This window comes from Aquila chrysaetos, chromosome 7 (genome assembly GCF_900496995.4).
Source record: "Aquila chrysaetos chrysaetos chromosome 7, bAquChr1.4, whole genome shotgun sequence".
In the NCBI taxonomy this organism is placed as follows: Eukaryota; Metazoa; Chordata; class Aves; order Accipitriformes; family Accipitridae; genus Aquila; species Aquila chrysaetos.
Window position 1 is genome coordinate 24,208,322 of NC_044010.1, and position 21,745 is coordinate 24,230,066.

The following is a 21,745-nucleotide window of genomic DNA, read 5'->3' on the forward strand; positions in this document are numbered from 1 at the left end:
CATGGACAGCTTCTTCCTCCCCAGGCTGGCACCATGAAACTTTGATCTTGGGTGCGAGCAGCATGTAGAAACGCATAGCTTGGTGCAGTCTAACCCATCACAGTATTTGGCCTCCATGCTGGGCTTACGTAATGTGCATTGAGCTCCATGCTGCTACTGAGCCTACATGCTGCTGACGAAGCTACATAACTATCCATTTCTGAGTCTAAATTTATGCAAATGTTTATGTATTTCCTACAATCCCTCCCCATATACCTCAGCTCTGTCCCCAAATTCCATTTCATTGACCTCTGGTTGTACCAATTTGATTTTTTATTGATCTATTAAGCACATCAGGTCATGGACATGATTTACATTGAAAAACAAAACACAACCAGCATGTTGGAACATGCTGGTTTCAAGCTAGGTAAAGTATGTAATAGTGTAGACACCTTCTAAGTTTGTACTTTCGCTGGTCTTCAGATCTTTATCTGACTCTGTAGCATCTGGAAGCAAAGGTTATTTACATTAATGACTTAACCTAGTTTTAAATATATCACTAATATATAGTAAGAGAACAGTAGTTCATGAACAGGTGCAAAATAACTTGGAAATGGAAAAAAAAAAAGAGAGTAAATTAAACATGTAGATTACCTAAGGAAAAAAATGCCGTTCTTAATGTTTAGTTTGTGCCTTGATATTTCAGCAAGTCTGGGGCAGATAGCACGTGAATGTATGTGCAAAATATTTAAAGAGGGACTTACATGAATTCTGATTTTACCTGTGGTATTTGCAGACCTGCTACTGTAGTATTTTGGAAGACGTGGGGACAGTGAAGTAAGAGACACATCTACAGGGCAGGATTTAGTGCGGCGTGATGGAACCTGAATTAACTCTGAATTAGTTATCTCAGGTACAGAAAGAAGCTCAGCATTTGTCTTGGTCTAGCTACCCTTGCTGAGAGGACTGCACTGCTTCAGCACCTTCACATGGCATCATGCAATATTACGTGCTTATACCTAGAGAAGAAATTTTTATGAAGTGATTCTCTTACTACTGTTTCTCCATTGAAGGCCATGAGTACTACCAAAGCTCAGCACCTACTGTAGATTAGGTGATGAAAGAAGAAATGTTGACCTCTTCAGTCAGATTTTTAGTATTACTGTAACACAGCTGTTTTGTGGGTTGAAATATGAAGTAAGAGTGGTCTGCATAGGTCTTACATGATTACCTTCAGTCTGAAATTGCTCATGCTCCTCTCAGCTGGCAAGATCATTTTGGGGAATATGTTTCTGAGTCATGCAAAATGAAGCAGTTGTTTATAACTCTTCCAATTTTTGTATTTGCATTTTAATATTATAGCAAATTTGACTCAGATTGGATCTACACAAAAAACCTTATGACATCTCCCTTAAATTTTTATTTATAAACTTAAAAGGGGTGAAACCCAAATTCTTAGCTCTGAAAATCCTCAAGCTTTGCTGTATTTCCAATGAAGATTTAAATTTTGCAGCAGGATACCAAATTAAATGAGAAAGTAATCAGCTAGTGACCTCCTCTCTTTCATCTATTTAAATTTTTATGTACCTCAGAAAGGAAGTTTAATTAGTTTATACAGATATATATATAAAAATGGTGGTAAAAATGGCAGAATCCCTTGTATTTCCATGACATATGAAAGTAAGTTATTTAAAATTAATGTCATTTTTTAAAGTGCATTTCTACCCTCAGCGAAGACTAGATGGTCATTGTTCAATTTTTTTGGTAATAAAACTAGCTTTATAGAGGAAATTAGTTTTTTCACTGCAAATGACCTTTTCTGCTCTCAACAGTGCTATGAAACTGTCTAAATACAATTATTCATGGATTTTTGGCAGCAGAAAATTTTCTGGACATAGGAGTGAGGGGAATTTATGATATTAATCTCAAGCCCAACATTTTAAACTGATAGAGGGTGTTTGATACCAGAAAGCACTGACTGTTAAGCAATATCAGGCAAATGTTAGATCGTGAATATCAAATTAGCTCACTGACATAGCACAGATCCTGGTGGACCAGCGTCACATCACAAAACTACGCAGCACTCTGACTTCTCAGCAACAAAGCTAAAATCTAATGGGCCTATCCATCACCTCCGGACACGTGTGGACTGGCACTCTGCTGCTGTGCTGCTTCGCTCCCACTCAGCACAGAAACATGGCTCTCGGGTGCTGCCTGCCTCCAGACTGCTGCTTTTCCCAGGCAGGTCCATGAAGCTGGCCATTTTCCCTGCGTAACTGCTGCTTTATGCACACTTTAAACCTACAGATCTGTAGCTTCCCTCTGAGGGATTTTGCTGGCCCTTCCCAAGAAAATCTTCTTTCAGTCCCCTCTATCTGTTGGCCCCATGTGGTCTGTATTCCTGCTTTATCATTTACTGACCCCCTCGAGCGAAGAGATAAACAGATATGACAGATATTTTTCCTTAGTGCTTTTCTTACCTCCCTCTATCCCCCTTCCTCTCCTGTCTTCCATGTAAAAGGTGAGAAACTGGATCTGCTGAAGTTCATTGTACTTTGAAGTTCATTGAACTTTGAAGTTTATACTCATGGAAATCAACATGGCCAAGGTGTCTTACTGGGGTAAGCTGCCCGTGATGCACCTACTGTTATCAGCTATTTCTGACAAATGTGCCTTTTAATTGTTATTACAAAATCCCTACACAATGGAAACACGACCTACATAAAAATGAACAAACTTAAAATACAAATTTACCTTCAAGGATACCAATACTATCATAGCAACACCATCATTAAAGCCTGCAACTTAAATATAGTCTATTGGTAAAACTAAATTTTAGTTGTACTTTGTTTGTCATGATTTCAAATTTCTTCTGCATGCACCAAGACTGTTTGAGTTGTTTGTCTAAGCCTCTCACTAAAATGTTGGGAAAAAGTCTCCAGTACTAGCTAAATAGTACATGTTAAAATAGTAAATTAACATGCTTGACAAACGGGAAGGGCCATCTGTGGTAAGGACAAGCTAAGTTTCAGTCAGAAGATGACTGAGTGGGAGGAAATCTTTCTCCAACATCTGTTTGGCTTGTTTGGATTAATTCTCTCCAATTATTCTGTACTGTCTCTCCAGGGAGGATGGATGGGTGGAGAAGTGTGTTCCAAAATCAAAGTGATTGATCTCATGCATGCAGGAGTTTGAAAGGTCAGCTCACTGCAAGGGAGACTCATGAAAATATGACTAACAGAGCTGGATTTTTGTGTATACTGAAGGAAGTGTGGAGGAAAAAATACATGCCGGGTCCTTCATCTTTCCTTGGAGACAGTAGGTAACACAGTCACAGTAGGTGATGAAGTGAGGCAATATTCCCTCCCATGTTCTCCTCACTATCTCCAGGGCAGTTGCCTTGAATGGGCACGTGGCAGACAAAGAGATCTCACAACAGCTGGCTGCCCACCTCTGTGTTTTGAATAGGTTACTTTCTATACATTCACACACCGACCTAGAGGTTATAGTTATTACTTTACATCTTTATTATGCTAGTGCTTAAAGGGTCTGGGTTGATACATCTCAACTATGTGGACAGGAAACTTTACAAATACAAAGGACAGTCCCTGCTCTTTCTGCCAGTAAACCCATCTAACCAGGCACTCTGGAAATCTCATGGAGTACCCAACTTGATGAACCTCTAATCTAAATTAACTCATAAATAAATAAAAATTATGGGGTTTGCCTATAGTTTCTTAAGGAATCTAGAAGAATATGAAGTATCCATCTGCTACAGTACAAATGTATTTTTTATATAAAGTCCTAGTCCAAAACCTTGTAATTTAATCGGATGCTTATGAGGCCTCTTCCACCTGTGTCATAAGCTTCTCTCAGCAGAGTCCTTCAGCAGTAAGTGAAGTGCCTTGTGGGTTCTCCAGCAATTTTTCTAGCACACCCTACTTCACTTAAAATGGAAGACTGCTTGCATGCATCAACTCCAGGATCACGTATTTGGAAATATGCACAAGCCATTAAGGTAAAGAAGCCATTTATGAACTCTGACTACCTTGAGTGCACCATGGAAAGTCCATCACTACCTGCAGTGAATGCCTGCCACTGATGTGAGTGTGAATCATCATATCTGAAATGCTAGACCTCTCTGCATACAAGAACTTGGACCCCCAGACAACTGTTCAATATAATCCAGGATAACACTGCAATAATTAATGAACCAAAACCTCTTTTAGTCTCCAACTTCTTTGCTTTGAACTCCCAGCAAAATGCTTAGGGTCTGATTTTGCATGTGTAAATCTGACAAGACTTGTAACAAGTTCTTGATGACTTTGTATTTACAGATTCAGCCACTTGATTTAAGTTTTTGAAAACTATCTAAATCCTTGGAGTGGTAATGAATTATGATGAGAAATTATTTCTTAAAAATACAAGAAATAACTATGTTCAAATGTATTAATGCTTGCAGGGTGAATTTTTTTGTTTGGCTTCTGAGTTTTAGAGATTTTTTTCCTGGAAAAATCACAGTCAGTATGATAGACTAGAATTTTTATGGGCATAACAAAATCTTAAGTACTGGCAACAATTTCATTTATTGAGCAAAACATAAAGATGTGTTCAATTGTCTATTGCCGTAGTTCTCAGAGAACTGGGAAGTAGGAGTAATAGATAATTAATGTTTTGTGCTGCAGTTTAAAATAGCTTATGCAATTTAATTTTTATTTTGCCTGTTTGTTTTTTTTGTCCTTTTTTTTTCCCTTTAAAGTGTAAAGTAGTGCATTACCTAGATAAATGTAAAATCTGTATACAAGTGTGTTTTATCAACCTGTGGGGTTATTGATATTTCACTATTGCAGGTCTTACAACCTGCAAAATGTTTTATCATCCTATTTTGGTAAATCAAGCCAAGGTATTTCTGGAAATATTACTTTGTGGAGCAGAGGAGGAAAGCACCTCTCTGTTTTCACCTTTGTATTTTTCATCCCAATCTTCTGGTTTGCTCTCTGAGGAGCCCATCAGTGCTAACTCAGGTGGACAGATCGCTGCAAAGCTATGTGAAATGTTCCTTTTTTCCCCAGTATTTCCAGTCTTTGCTCACTGAAAGGTGAGGAAGCAGTGACAGCTAAGATGACCACGCCAAGTGATTTGGAGCTTATGCATGTACAGCTAAGTCTGATTGCCAACAAACCCATATAAAATAAGTCAAGCTAGAGAGTGAACAGCTCTGTTATATAGTGCTGTGACAGCTATGCAGAGAGTTATGTTTGAAGAAAAAAGACTTACTGGGAGTTAAATGGCACAATGGACGAGATGAACAGTACTCACCTAATTGTATCACCTGCACATTTGGAGATAAATCCCGTAGATTGCAGCTAAAAGCTGCTTTTCAGAACTTAGCATTTCCATGTTGGGAACAGGATTAAATCAAAGTGCAATTGCATTAGAGTTACTCTTTACTTATTTTACAGTTTTGCAACAACTTTACTGGGGGGTGGATAAAATCCGAGTCAATAACTACTATGACAAAGTAAAGAGATCACTCAGAAGAAGATATGCATTTAAGAATAATATCTGAGCCAAAGGCATGTGCAATGTATTAGTATATAATACTGATATTCTATCCTATCTCCATTGCCTGGCCTCTTAATCAATAGCCCCATATTTTTATTGATTTTATAGCAGAGATAATTGGTTCTGTAATAAAGAATAACAATATCAGCTCTTGCTGCCAAGCATTGCCAGCAAACAATCAAGTAGCAACCCAGTTGGACCTCTCAGCAGTAAACCAGCCAAAGCTACCTGGGAAAGGTCAAAAGAGCACCAAATACCACCCCAAGTCACACAGAAGCTGGCACTAAGAACAGCACAGGATTGTGACGTGGGGGTGAAAAGTTACTGTAGGTAGAGGAGACTGTGAATGTGTGGGAAACCTACAGTCTAGAGCAAAACCAGCAAGGAGAACATGCACAGGAGGAGTTCACTCTGCAGAGCAGAATGAGGATTTGATGCTGGGAATCTTGACTGCGCACACATGCATGTGTGTGTGCATGACCATGCATTAGGGCAGAGGAAGGGAACAAAACCCCATATAGGCTACAGATAAAGGAAGGATCAAGTTTTAGAGGTGCTGAGCACATAAAACATATATTTACAACTGTGGCAGTTATAATAATTTGGTGCTTCTTTGTGCCTATACAAGGCATTGCCTCCTACCAGAAATGCTGATCCAAGAGGGTGACAGAAGGTAGGAATAATACGGCTGGGGTGAAGAGGTGCACTTAATGCTCCTCAACTTCCATCTCTGTTCAGCTGAATACAACATCAGTACGATGCAACAGTGGCCAAATGCAAGTCAATGAAGCTGACTATGGCAAAGCTAAATAGATCATAAAAGCAAATACCAGTATATTTATGAGAGCTACCTTATACATAGATCTCGCAGTGACTTAATTATTGCTCCAGCTTTAGGGACTAGTCACTCAAAAGGGAACATTGCTGTTGCAGAATGAAGTAGTTTCTGTAACAGGCTATCATTTGTCCTTTTAATGCTGTCTGAGAAACTCATCTTTAGTCCACATTTGAGTAGGAAAACAGCTGTGGCAACTGTGTGGTTTATATTGGCAAGCAGTTACTTCTTAATGCTGATGAGGGTAGAGGTTAAAATCGAAACATCTATTCAAATTCCAGCCATCTATTACAAGGCAGAATTTATTGCTTCTATGTACTGTGAAATTTGGGTTGGCAGAATTCACAAAAAAATCAAGCACTACGGTAAAGATGTGCCAACTCTCCTATGAGGAGAGAAGTATCATTTGTGGAAAATGTACCTACCAGAAGGCACAGTAACATTGGTGGAAAAGTTACTTAAGCTGCCAGTTATAAAACAGCTACCTTCTGTCTAGAACTGCCTATGCCAGAAATGGCATACCAAGAAAGAAATCCCTAGAAAAGGACACTTTTTTAGAAAGGACCAAAAAAAATTACAGAGGAAGTGCTCATGAGGAAAGGGTTGCTTTCACTTGTGCTTCTCATATGCTTCTGCTATGGAAAACTAAAACTATTTACTTTTCATAATTGTACATGCAGAGCAGAGAGGTGTGCCTTCAGGAAGGAGGGGGAGAAGCGCCCTGCATTCACATGGTACCAGTGGGGTACGTGCTGATGGCACCTATGGAGGGGGAACAGTCCAGAATCTGCTCCATGCTTCTCTTCCCCAGAATTGGATCTGCACCTGAAAAAGCCTTGAAAGAGCAAAAAGCTTCAAGTTAGGAACAGGTTAACAGAGCCATTTCAACATCCAGTCTCACAGCTTCTATCTGCAAATGCTATTGTCTCCTTTTACTCATTATACACCTTGTTTTCCACAGGATCCCTGCATCAATCTACTCTCTGGTCAATGTGTGCTCCTAAATGCAAGCAGGAATGCTCAAAATAAAATGATCTTTCTCATCACTAATTTTAACTTCAGTTCTGAATGTCATCATTTTTTTCTTCTTTTTTTTTTTTTCAACTCTGGTGAGTATTGGAGTGTTTCACCGCCATTAATAAACTTTTATTCTACCCATGTGAGATAAGGGGCTCCTATTAGTCTCATTTTTTTTCAGATAAGACAATTGAGGCTGAGAAGGAAATTGATTATCTATTAATTTTAGTGCCCAGTACGAGACACATAACCTGATTTTTCAAGGAACTTAGCATTATTAAGTCCTTTGGGTATATATCCATACAGCATCATGAGGTAGGACTTCTCAGAAGGTTAATTGGTCCAGGGTTAGAAATGCAGCTATACACTGCTGTCAGCATGGCATTGTACATTAATATTTAAGGTATATATCCCACTGATTTCACTGTACATCGATATTTAAAGTACGTATCCCACCAACTCCAGTTGCAACAGTGAGTGCTCAGCACTTCTGCAAAGCTAATATCCAAATTGCAAGCCAATCAACTGGAAAATAAGAAGGACTCAACTAATGAATGCTTGTAAAAATGCTCCTTTGAGTAATGTACCTAACATCATGCAGAAACACTTATGACAGATACCGTCCTTTCCCATCCTGAAGTGTGTCCTGTTTATTACATACCTTTCAACAGATGCAGCAACAAAGTCCAGCATTTTGTAGACATAACTGCTTATGACTTCTTTATTCAGAGGAGATCCATCCTGCACAATTTAAAGGGAAAACTCCCTATGGAAAAAGGTTCTGACCAAGGAATTTAAGGCTGCGGTAAAACATATGGAAAATGAGTGAATTAAGGTCGCATGAGCAAACTTAATTGTTTTCTCTCACTTGCATCCTTGACTCTCCAGCTGTTTTTAAACCTTGGCAGAGATAATTTCCTTCTCCTTCTTCCTTTAAGCCCCTCAACCCTCATTACCCTGAGACATTCAATAAGGGAAGATTATGCGGACACCGAATCATGTCTTCCTATAAGCTTACATATCATCAGCAACAAGTCGCCTCTAATCACCCCCTTCATCCTACTGCCACACCAGTGAAAACCTTTGCTGGTGCAGACTCTGCTAGGTGTTGGATCATGGAAGAGGGCAGCTTGACTGTCACAGTAGTCATTGCTATCTCCTTTTAACACCCATTCATTCTGCATGTCAGCTAATTGGGAGAAGGTTGGTGCCAAGATCTCAATTTGTTCACATCCTATGTGGAACATTTAATGATGCTGGAAGTCCTGCCCTTTTGAGGACAGCAAACAGCGGTAGCCTGTTATGATGCAAAAGATTTTCATGTGAAATTGCTTTCCCAGCATCCAGAGTAAGGCACAAAGTAGTTTAGTTCATGATTGAGAGAAGCTTTTTGCTCCAAGCATCTCACAGATGTGAGTATCTACCACACTGTCCAGTAATTTCAGATTAAAATAGTGAGAACAAAACCTGGGACATGCTAAAAAGATACACACATGGAACAGTGATTTTGTGAAGAATAATAGGGCCCATACAACGAATTGCAACAGATCTCAGCCTCAGATTTCATATTATGAAAAGATGTGCCTCTGTTAAAATAAATACGGCTTGTTAGAAGGAGAGAGATGAATACCAGAATTTCAGCAGAGCTAAAAGGCATTTATCACAGATACTCGCCTAATGTAGAAGAGAATTAAGCAATATTTGTAGATGAATTTGATTGGATGCAGGAGGTAATAACACTTCAAGTTCTTTGGCTTGAAAATTGAGTTGGGCGTTCGTAAATTGTTTGAAAGGAATCTAATTTTTAACTGGAGTGCAGTGGTAGCATTTTTAAATAGATGCAAGTAAGTAGCTTATAAAGACACGCTGTTATTTCATATTTGTCAGATTCTGTGGCTTCAGTTAATCTGAGGGAGATGTATTCAAGAAAACTGCTGTAAATTTCATTACAGGAAGCAAGTGGTATTCAATCTGTGAAGAAACTAGTGAAGCCCTAAGAAGTCTATACCAACCACTAAACACAAAATCTTTAAATGAAGACTTTTGGGTTTGATTTTTGGGTTTTGAGCTTTTGTTGTTAAAGGAAGCTATGACAACAAGCTGTGATAGGTAAAACAAGACCAAGGTTAATTAGAAATATTCAGAAGGTTTCATGGTAGTGTAAAAAATCCCTCAAAACCTGATCAGGATTTTTTTTTTCTTAAATCACAGCTGATCTCACTCTGTGAAAATGTTACAAGTCATGCACGTGGAGAAGTGTCATAGCCAGAGAATTTCCAGATGGTTTTCTGACCTTCATCAGTTATTTCCAAAATACAGAAATTACTTGTTTATTAGGTTGCAAAACTCTTTTTGTCTGTACTGTACACATCTCTAGCATTGATCAACACAATACCATCAAACATTAGACAAAACCGCACTCAAGGAATTGCAATAGGACCAAGATATCACAGCTTTCTGGGGAATTTCAGCGTTTCTTTTCTAAAGCAGATGACTGTCAAGTGATTTCTGGCCCCTGCTCTCTCTACATCAAGCCCAGAAGCATGGACACTGTTGATGCTCCATGGATTTGAGCTCTGTAGAGCTCACACAGCTCTATAGATCTGATATATTACCTCTTATCAGTGGAGCAATTGCCATTGGATTTGCTGGCCACTGGGTTGAGCCCCAGGGGCCAATAACTTTAGCCCCAGGAAGATTTCTCTTGGGCTTGCTTTTCTTTTCACTGTCACTGGCAGTGACTGTAGTTGCAGTTGGCTTCTGGAGGGGTGCAAGGAGTTGCTACCTGTAAAAATCTGTGAGGGTCGTTTAATGTAACCTTAAAAAAGCCAGTTGAGGAGTGGAGGACGACAGCTGTGTTAGGCCAGAGAGCACCACTGAAACATGGCTGATTTGTGTGTTGTTAGAACTAGAAGAATTTTTAGGAAAAAGAACTGTATTACAGTATTTTCCTAATACAGTACACCATATTAGGAAAAGGGAATGGGATTACAACCAGGAAGCAAATTCCGAACAAATCTATTCTGATGCAATGGGATCTTTAATGAACAGGGTAATTAGTACTTTAAGCTGACATTCAGTCAAAAGGTATATTTTCAGCTCAGTGGCCCCTAGATAGAGGAACTGGAACTGACTTAGAAGAATCAGTGCTTTCCACTAAATCACTACTTCTTATTGCACTTTGAGAGGTCATAGGTGAGCCTAAATTTTCCCTGCTCTGTATTTGAGATCTGGTAATACATTTTGGTAGGGTTGCAAGCTAGCAACAGCTTGAGCTATTTCTGCTGTAATGTTTTTTCTAAATGTGCACAGAAGAAACTTGCATAAAAAAATCCAGCTAAGAGGAAATGATGAATTATGCACAAAAGATAAGGAAAAATAAGTCATTGTTGCATTGACTTTAAAAAGTGAGGAAGGTGGAGATTTGCCTGCACTAGGAATCAGATTACCAAGGCAGTAAAATGAGGAATTAGGAACAGAATAGATAACAGCTGAAGAGGTTATTAAAAGATTACAGAGTCTAGAAACTGATATAATAGAACAATGTCTACTCAACCTATATTTCAGACTTCTAAAGCAAACTGGGAAAATGTGAAAGAAACCTGTTGTGGATGTCCACAGTATTGAGTTATTTGACAAAATAAAATTCTGCAAAATTATGAATCTGACTGAAAAAACTTTGCATTCCAGAGATAAAAGTTTTAAATATAGTCTTTAGGCTATGAATGAGAGAATTTGGGGTACTTCAAGAAAACAAGCATAGTCACAATCCCCAATGGACATAGGCAAGCATTACTCATTCATATATGTATGTACACATGCACATATACACATACAAATATGTGCTATTTTTTGTAACCTTCAAAAAAAATTTTCTTTCTACAAAACCTTAATTAAAAAAACCATTCTCTCAATTAACATTATGAGCCCTGAGATACATAACATTTTTCTTAAAGCCCAGGTTCTTGAGTCAAACGACTGCATAAAAGAACAGCAGAAGGGGAAAAGAAAAAAAGATTTTAACCCTCTTGGCTATAAGCAAAAAGTTGAAAGCATGAAAGAAATGCAGAGTAAAAGCTCAGGATGTCAAAATGATCCTCCTTAAATAAAAATATCTCATCACTTCAGTTCTAATATGATTATTTTTGCAGGGTTTGCCCTACTTTTTAAAAAAACCCAACTTTTAGGATTAGTTATAGTGCAATCTATTCACCCCTACAACCGTTTTGATGACATAAAATGCAAACGAGATTAAAGTGCTTTTGTGTGTGCCTCCCTGTGACCCACTGAGGGCTCGACAGAGTGGTAAGTGTTTTGTTCCTGCTCTAGACACTACCTGGGTTACAGGTACTTGTTTCTCCTAAAGAGGAGGGAATGCAAAAAGATGACATCTCTAGCCAGAGCAGGTTGAATAGTCTTTCTGACTGGAAGGATTTAGACAACACCAGTGTCTCCAGGCAGAGTATCTATTGTTACGCTGGCAGTCACCACAGACAATCTATATCCACATTTAGTACATTGTCTCTAGGTACTAAATAAAATATAGGCATTAAAGTAAAATCTTTGTGGTGTAGCCTTTCAGGATATGGCATTTATTTGCCTGGTAAATGTTCTGCTTTTGCTGCAATTTTAGCATTTCCAACCTGTTTTTCCAAAGAGATTCAAGGAAGGATTTTGAGACATCCTTGATGATAAGCAGATTTGGGGCACCATCATTTCAGGCCATGTCTGAAACAGGACACATGGTCATGACTTTATCTTTTAGTGGCAGTGTGTCCTGGTTTCAGCTGGGATAGAGTTAATTTTCTTTCTGGTAGCTGCTATAGTGTTATGTTTTGGATTTAGTATGAGAAGAATGTTGATAACACACTCATGTTTTCAGTTGTTGCTAAGTAGTGTTTATACCCAGTCAAGTATTTTTCAGCTTCTCATGCCCAGCCAACAAGAAGGCTGGAGGGGCACAAGAAGTTCGGAGGGGACAACAGCCAGGACAGCTGACCCAAACTGGCCAAAGGGGTATTCCGTACCATGTGACATCATGCCCAGGGGGGCAGTTGGCCAGGGGGTGCAGACTGCTGCTCTGGAACTAACTGGGCATCAGTCAGTGAGTGGTGAGCAATTGCATTGTACATCACTTGTTTTGTATATTCTCATTTTTTATTAGTAGTATTGTAATTTTATTATTATTATGATTACTATTATTTTCTTCCTTTTCTGTCCTATTAAACTCTTTATCTCAACCCATGACTTTTACTTTTTTTCGATTCTCTCCCTCATCCCACTGAGTGTGTGTGGGGGAGTGAGTGAGTGGCTGTGTGGTGCTTAGTTGCCATCTGGGGTTAAACTGCAACACAGTGCTATTCATAAGCAGTACAACCTCACCATCTGCTTGTTCCTCCTAGCTATACTAGCTCTGCAGGTTGGAGGTTTTTTTGTTTGTTTGTTTGTTTGGGTTTTTTTTCGTGGGACGTCACAATGGAATTACTGAACTGGGGTAAAATAACTTATAAAAATGTATCTTCATAAAGCTATACTCCTAGACCTCGTGTAGCTGATCATTAAGTCCTTGTTCAGTGTTTCCATATTCCTTCTGAGATGGCTCAATAGTACCACTTGCCATGCCAATTATGCTTGATTAAGAACCACGCAATGAAAATTTTCTGGCACATATTAACAATGGGATATGTTAAAAGTTTCTAAAATGGCGTTGCCTAAAAACATTCCTGCATGAAGGAGTTGGGTAAAAATGAATTCTTTGGTTGTCTGATGAAACTAAAAATCCTGAAAAAAATTCTGATTTAACTATAATAAAAAAAAATTGGTTTTATTGAATATTTTTTCTATTTCTAAAATAAAAATAGCATAGGAAATTTCAGCACGAAAAAATATTTAGAATATAATAAGCCTCAATACTTCTTTAGAAAATGCTGAAATGAATAACTTTTCAGAGGTTCCTCTTCCCCTCCTATGAACAGTTTGACAAATGGACCCAGACTTCAGAAAAAAAAATTGTCACCAGATTTGTCTTTTTAATTCAGAAATATTCCTCCAGATTTTTCATCCAGCTGTAGTGCCTATTGCAAAAAAAGTCTAATTATGTGCGATGTTTCCCTGATGTGAAATGCATAAAAAGAAATTTACCCTTATTTACAGGATAGATAAAGTTAATGAATTATGATAGAGCATGTCTTGTGGAAATGGTACAGTTCATGTTTTTCTGTGCAATGCAAAGAAACCTGCCAGGATTGGAAAATTTCTGAACAGTAATAACAATAATAATAAAGCCTTAACTATAAAATGTAGAAGAAAGCCAGGAATAATTAAAGACTTTAAGAAAGAAGAGAAGGAAGTCTTAAAATCAATTGCAATGTAAAGGAATCCTGCAAATATAACATTCAATTAACTCCATGGAGCTGGGAATTGGACTCATTTCATTTGATATACTATTAAGGTGAAATGCACACTACTTACAGAAAACCCTGTTACTTTCCTTGCTACTGCACTGGGAAAGGGGCAAGGAGTGGGTGCGGAGAGCTCTTAAATAGAGTATCTTAATGGAACAGCGTCTAATTGCTAAGCCCCTGGGCTAAAACATCATTTTTGAAGCTGACACCTCCAGATGCTGAATAAGCAAAGCTTTCTAGCAGGCTTGCAGACCCCACTGTAGCACATAGCCTGGAAAAGGATACTTAAAATCTCTGCAAAGTTTCTATGAGGCATTCTTCTGAGAATATGCAGATCATAGATCTTGAAGCCTCTCCCCAAAGAGTCTCTTCATTACAGGCTGTACCACTAACACACATCTTAGATGCTGGAAATTGTCAGACTACGCTCCCTGTCTCTCTGGTGAAAAACTGCTTAAGTTATAGGCACGTAATTTCTGTCCAAAGCTGTACTTCATTCTTAACCTCCTTTCCCTAACTCAGGAAACTACTTTAGGCTTGTTATTCAACAGAAGAGTTTAGTGCTTCCTTAACTTTAATGCATCATTTTTAATAAGAATCTGCATATAAATTGCATGCTAAAAGGAGAGCTAGGCTTTGAAATGTGCTTAAGGTTAGTCGTGTTTGCAGCCCTGACTGAAGTTCATTGAAGAGAAAGGAAACACCCTGGTTTGTTGGAGTAGATGTAGAGCTGTGGTGTCATATCACTTCTGGAGCTGACCTAGTAAACCATCATCGCAAAGCCATGTGGGCTTATGGGCTCACATCCCAACTCATCATAAATTTACCCATTCTACAGCACAAGGGCACTGAGGCTGGGCTAGATACAACTCACTTGAGTTTGGTAAAATCCTAATTACAGCCCGTTCTCCAAGCATGGTTGATGTTATTTTCCATAGCCTCCTGCTCCCACTCTCCCCTCCCTACCTGCTGAGCTCAGCACTGGCCTTCCAGAGATAATGCCAAGCTGAGAGAAAGGAAATCACGTGAATTATACAGGAGGTGATAAATATCTATGTGCATACATATGTATATGCCTACACTTTTTCAGATATGGGCTTGAAAATCCCCAGTCCTGAAGGGAGGAAGGCCTGGCTAACAGCTGTGTTCCCACATCTAATACCTTAAAAATCTCACTGTACTTAATCTAGCCAAAAGAGGGCTTTAGAGGACAGGGCTGCTTACCATATATAGGTTAGAGAGTAAAGGGAAAGCGTGGAAAAAACAAGGACAACGACAGAACCAAGAGAAGGATGGAGACGAGACGTTTCTCTGGCAGTGCACTGAGGAGATAAGGCAAGCCCTGGGTGGCAGCACGGGAGAAAAAGTGCTAAGAGATTTTGAAATGGCTTGATCCCTTTCTGGTAGAAGCTGTATGGCTTAGCAGCCACAGTGTGAGTGGGTGTCCTATAATCTTTTTTAAAGGGAAAAGCAACACCACCTCCCCATGACTGTTAACTGTTACATTTTACTACAATAAATACACTGGAAAGCAGCCTTAGGCAAGGCAGTTATAGTATAGCAGTTCCACCTCTCAGAATGCATTACAATGTTTGTTTTTTATTACTGATTAATTTTATTAGACTTTACAACCTTATCAGAATGGAAATCATAAAGAATGAAGCCAGATGTTACTGTTCCTCCAGTGAATTCTTACTGTAATTAATTTCTTCATCAATAAATAATTTTCAGTAACAGTTCTTTGGCATCATGACACTACTAATAAAACAATATGTAAATATTAATACTATTAAGTTATTCTGTACTGTCTAAATATTAAGACAGGTTTTTTTCCTATGAAAACACTACAGCACTAAACACTATATGGATGCTGTAATGGTAAACAGAAAATATAGACAAGAAGAGAGATAGACTTGTTTTCTCCATATTTACGTTAAAATCTCACAGTAAATCTTAAAAGTAAAACAGAGCTCCTGTGAATGTAATACACGTACTTTGCAAGTGTTTTAATTTGGGATAAAGCCTGCACTGCTGTAGAGCACTACTGAATCTTTGTTCCCGAAAAGAGAATCAGTAAGGGCAAAGGAAGGAACCTGAACAGTTCCTCTGAAACACTGATCAGGCAAGAACAAGGAACAAGGCCTTCAAGCCACTGGCAGGGGTATCAAAAGTAATAATTTCTTATGCTCATCTTACAAAAACCCAACAACTCTTCAACATCCCATCAACCACCTAGGGTATTTTCAAAGTACTCCAGGTTTACCCAGGGTGTCTTAACTGCTTTTCTCATGCTCACTTTCTTTTCTCTTTTGCTACATAAAAGAAAAAAAAAACATATTAAGTACTCTTCCAGGAAGAAGGCAAGTTTCCTGCCAGCACTGACCCTTATCTATTTTAAATTTTGACAAAACTCAACATAAGCAGGCCCCATATATTACAGTTACCTGACATTCCTTCAAAGGCCTATTAAGGTGATCTAGCTCAAAATAATTATACATTTTTAGGAATATGGTGGATCTAACTTTGTCAAACATCACAATCGAATGGAGAACCATAACAGAATCTTAAATACAGCATTAAACCCAATTCCCCGTAGGAGGGATCCAGAAGTTCTTTTCTTCTTTCAGTCTTAAATGAGACAAAATTCATGTGTTTTTCCTGTTGATGGTCATCGTTAGGTGCTTTGCAAAAATCCCATCTCCTTCTACACAGGAAAACTGTCTCTCAGAATGGTTTCTTTAATAACAAAGACTCGTGTTATAGAAAAGGCTGACAGTCACTGTACTATGTTTGGGTTCAGAAGACTGGGAATTGAGACATTCAAATGGGAAACCTCCAGCTGTAACAAATAACTGTGTTCTTTGTGAATACCACATGCTGTGGACTAAAAAATACTGTGGATTCATTGATGTAATAACTCTTTTGGGTACCTGAGGTTCAAGGTCCTATTCCTTGCTCTCATGCTGGTGTGTTTGATGAGCTTAAAGAGAGAACTTTAACCTTAAAGAGGTTGCATGTCTCTATGATGTATCCTTATTTTTACATCTATGTCATAGGGTAACTATGACTGCTGTCTTTGTAAAGCATTTTGATACCTAATGATACAGAAAGAGGTTACTTTTAGCTAGGTTCACCACTTTTTGATGTTGTTTTGTACGTTCAAGATGTTATGGACTAAAGACTCAAGTGTGGAGCACAGGAATAACAGAGAAAATTTCTGGTCATTTTGGGTAAGAATGGAAGAATGCAGTCCACAGCAGTTGCTTTCTATAACAGAATTAAAGACTAAAGCACAGTGTGTTTATCTCGTTCCTATTACTATCAGTATGGCAGCATGTGGAAAGAATACTTGTATTCTTATCTACAGATAAAGCCTTGACCATTTGCTCCAGCCTTTCATTGGAGGCAGAATACATCAGGGACTTCATATCCAGCACTGTTTTTTCTTAAGAAGCATTAAGGGGAAGGTGATGAGGAGCAGAGAGGTTTCTGATGGGCCACTAGGGAAAGGAGTTACTGAGTGAAAATGTCAAGGTAGAAATTCTTGGCACAGTACTCAAGACAGGCTCTCAGGACTTTTTAAAATATGCCTTTAAATCTGCTTACAGTCTGGCTGAAACCAGATTTACAGTCTATTTTTGCAGCTGCCAGTCTCCACTTAGAAAAGGTTTAGCATTGGATATGGATAGTGTACTTCAAAAGGTAGACAGAAGCCTTTGAAGTGCACATAGGCTGATGTGGAGGGTTACTTGAAAGTATAGGTTTCCTCTGACAACAAAGATATTTAGAAATGTTAGGATCCTAGAGGTGTTCAGGATATCATCTGTCTAGGTGGACAAAGCCTTAGATTTTACAACCAAATGTGATTATGTAATTAGAAAGCCCATTTTCTATAGTTGCCTTGTTCGTGTATGTACATAAGTGAGGGACAGAAGCCACCTATTTATATTGTGATATTTTTCCATTTAAGAATTTGTTAACAACATCTTTGAACCTTGGAAAATATCTCTAAAGGGCCAACTCTTGAATCAGCATAAATCAGTATCACTAGTGGCTAATAAAGCACATCTTTTAACTTTTAAATTTTAAAAATGTGCAAAATCTGGGATGCTGTTACCTTCTTTTGAATAACTTTTTAGAATGTTTATAGTTTTTATCGAAGTCTGTATATTGAACAAAAGAGTTTCTAAAATTTTTGGTGAAGTAGATTACTTTGGAAAATATTTATGTAAAATAATCTGTCTGAAAAAGAGGAAAATATCATATTCAGACTATTCATTGACAAAAAATAATTCCATTATTTATAAAGAGGTGGTTTTTTCAGTTAATTCAAATAACTATCACAAAACCAAATTCAGGTACAAGCAAATCCCTTTGCCTATAACCATTACAGGTAAAATTTTATTCCAGGGCAGTTTACCTAGAGGTGTGTGGATTGTTAGAAGGTAGCTAACTGAATACATTAGAGCACTGTTGATATTGTGTAAGTTCTGTACTGTTGACTATTTCATATCTACTAAAAATGAGAATTTGAAATAAAAAGTGGATAGCTACATTAGAGCTAGACCTACAAAACAAGCATTTTAAAAGCTATGTTTTCACTTGCATTCTTGCCTTTTTGCTGTAGCTCTAGCAGCATGCTTAATATACAAGTTTGTAAAAAAAGGCAAAAAAGCTATTTTTTTTAAGGAAAACAAAAAAAATCCAGACTGAAACCTAACGGCATTTTTCCTTGGAATGGATGGCAGCTGATTCTGTCAACATGCACAAAATAAATGCAAGAAAGAAACAACTCTAGAGAATGAATTATCCACATATACCTCCACTGTTGCTTTTGTTTGGAGTACCACTGTTGGACTGCCTAGCTGCAGAAGCAGTGAGGTTGGGGTTATTAATGAGGTTCAGAGGTATTACATGCAGACTGCTTAAATCTCCCACATTTCAGATTAATACCCTAGATGTTGGGCTGTGGCATATTCTGGTGTCTTTCTTTCCATTTATCATAGGCTTGTGGAAAGTTTATTGCAAAAAGGTGAAATTCAGACAAAGAGGTTTTGAAAAGTTTTCACCTCCTTTAACTACAAAACTGCCTGTTTAAATTTTGTTTTGGTGTAAGACTGCTGTTAATTGTTGTACTGACCTACATCTACTTTGTAACATCTTTTAATTTGAAAATGCCACTTTTACTAATAACTGGTAGTTCAGAGTAAAAAATAATTGACTATGTGTGTCTATAGTACTAGAAAAGAGACTTTTTATTTTTGCCTCAAAGTGTGGCATTCAAAATGAAAAACACTTTGACCTTTAAAGTAATCTCATATATTGTTGAGGAAGTACTATAAGTACCCTTCTACTGGCTTTATTCCCTGGCATAAGAAAAGACAGATCTGCAGGTAAGTATAATGTAGAAAGTATAGCTGTGGATTCTACATTATTTGCTAGACCTATGATAAATAAACTTTGTATAGCATTGGCCTGTGTTGAGCCTGTACTGTGGTTTCAGACACACCATGCTGCCTCTCTGAAAGCCAGCAAGCCCTGTTGGGATGCTGTCCTGCACCATACTGATTTCCTGGCTCAGATAGCTGCGAGCTGGAGGGGTTTCTGTAACCGGGCTCTGCTGTGCTTTGATAAGTGCTGCAGCTAGTTCTGCGCTCTTCCAGATTATCACCACTGAATGTATGCTCTTTACAAGGTCCTGCCTTCTCTAATCTCTCTACAGATTATCTGAGGTGTTAAAATCTGTATAAATCTTGCTTCAAGTAAGGATCTAAAAGAACTTTTTTTGCTTCTTGTCTCATATGTTGACCATCTACAGTTCCATGATATACAAATTTTAAATTAAATTGATTAATGTAGCTCATTTGATTTTCGAAAATAAGCAAACATACCTTTTTTTTTTTGGGGGTGGGTACAGCCAACCACTTTTTGCTTGCAATATAACAATATAAGAGAAAAGAGTGTAAGGATGCATACATGCATGGAGCTAGATCCACCAAACCAAGATGACAGTTTTGCACCAGTTCGCTGGATCAAAGCTGACCTAAAAACTAAAGTAGCTGGCAGCTGCTGGGTGTCTTCCCATTTCAGAAATCTTCAAGCAGTTGCTGCGGTAGTTTGTATGCCTCCTTACCCTGCCATCAGCACAGGGGACGGTGGCCAGGGCCACTTTACTCCTGGCTGGTCTCCAGCTACTAGAGCAGCTGGCCTGTTGAGGCTGCTGGCAATCAGTGAAAATCAAATCAGCCCTGTGCTGTGAACTGGTGCTGGAGTGAACTGATGCTGGGAAGCTTGCAGGATTAGAAAAGTACAGAGTTTGTATACTGTTCCTTCTTGGCCAGAAACATGGATCAGCATTTTCAGATGGCTACTTTCTGTCTCAAGAGGTGTTTCAGTCTGCTCTAGTGCTTTAGAAACTCCACATTTAGAAACACACATTTAGTCTTCTTATAATCAAACTGGAGAGGTCAAAAACTTGTAAGAGAAATCAGGTCAAAGTTTTGGGTAGTTTGATTCCAGTAAATCTATTCTAAATCAAAATTTAATCTAAGGAGAAATGAAGACATCAATGTTTACATGGCAAGATGAAACACCTTCTAGAACAAGTTTTGTAGGGGGAGGTGAATGAGAATGAAGCTGTGCAGACATTTGTCTCCTTGTTCTAGTGCTGGTCAACTTTGGTTTCTCTTTTACATGGACAATAATAAAGTAGATATGTTGTCCTAGTGTCAGACCTCATATATAGGACCTTGTCTCATAAAGCCAATTCTGATTTGACTTTCACTTACCTGGAAAGCCTGTCAAAGGTCCAGCACAGTGGCAGAGCTGATCACATGGTTAATGGGCAGAAACTCCAGCCCTGCCTCCCTGTGTCCCAGGGCCAGCACTTGACGGATGAGAGAGTGCTTGATTCCTTTTTCTTCTTGTGCGGATTTGTTTCCCTGCCATTCTTAAAGGACAGGGAAAGAGAAAAAGCAGTATTTTGTATCAGTCTTCTAACTTCATCCATTCCTGTTTCACAGAGCCCCTCTGCTCACTCCACTCTGTGGCATCTCTTGTTGGTTACCTGCCCTATCTATGTAAATCTAAGTCAGCATTTCCAGAGAAAATGCTGCTTAATAATTTCAAAGAGTTATTGCTTCTGGCTCCATCAGCGCATGGTACAGCAGAGTAAAGAATAAAGAACAGGCACAGAATGACCTGACCCCAGTATTTATATTGAAGACTATAAAGCAATACTTGTCCAAGAAAAAGCAGTTTATTTGGCAAGCGTGCTGATGCCAGGAATATGTGTGAATATTAAAATCCCCAGAAAGACAAGGCACTTTCTAAGGAGCAGTTTTCCATATCAGGTTTCAGGTGGTGAGAATCTGGTGCTTTGCCTCATTAATGAGCTGGAAGTACAAATTCACTGTGAATTGATTTGGTGGTCAGGCAGCAAATTTAACTAGAGCAGCACGAGTTTCACTGCATCTCCACAATTTTTTTCACTTCTTTCCATCTTTTGAGCTTCCTGTGTATTGTTTTCCTGGCCCTTGCTGCTATGAGTTTTATCTTTAGCATCCCCAATTCTTCCTCTCCAGTTGAAGGTTTCTCAGTCGAGGTAAGCAGTTATTCCAGACATAGAGCTGTATTTTTGAGGAATGATTAGTGTGACAAAGTATTGTAATTTGAAACAGTAATTTCTTTTTAACTGGTGAAGTTCAAAAGGAATTGCAGGCACTTCCCACCTGCTTGCATTCCTCTAGAAACAAGCTGTCTTTGTGAGATTGGTTAGATTTCTACAGAAAGGAAAAAAAGGAAGGCCCCAGAGCCCAGATACCATGCACAGAAGTAGTAGTACATGCCACTGGATCCAAATGGGGAATTGTTAAGATACTAAGAAAGCAGTCCTCTGCAGCTTGCCTAGGCAGATCAAAAGCCTGGAGATGCTGACTTCTGCTGA

At 38.5% G+C, this 21,745-nt stretch overlaps 1 long non-coding RNA gene across 1 annotated transcript in view; it reads right to left on the reverse strand.

The window, feature by feature from the left end:
* Window positions 1-351: 351 nt before the first annotated feature.
* LOC115344155 overlaps window positions 352-21,745 on the reverse strand; it is a 43,038-nt gene continuing 21,644 nt past the window's right edge. The window contains exons 2-3 of the long non-coding RNA XR_003924451.1: window positions 20,589-20,749; window positions 352-485 (exon numbers count right to left, since the gene is read on the reverse strand). This is a non-coding gene — a long non-coding RNA (uncharacterized LOC115344155). The remainder of the gene's footprint in view (window positions 486-20,588; window positions 20,750-21,745) is intronic.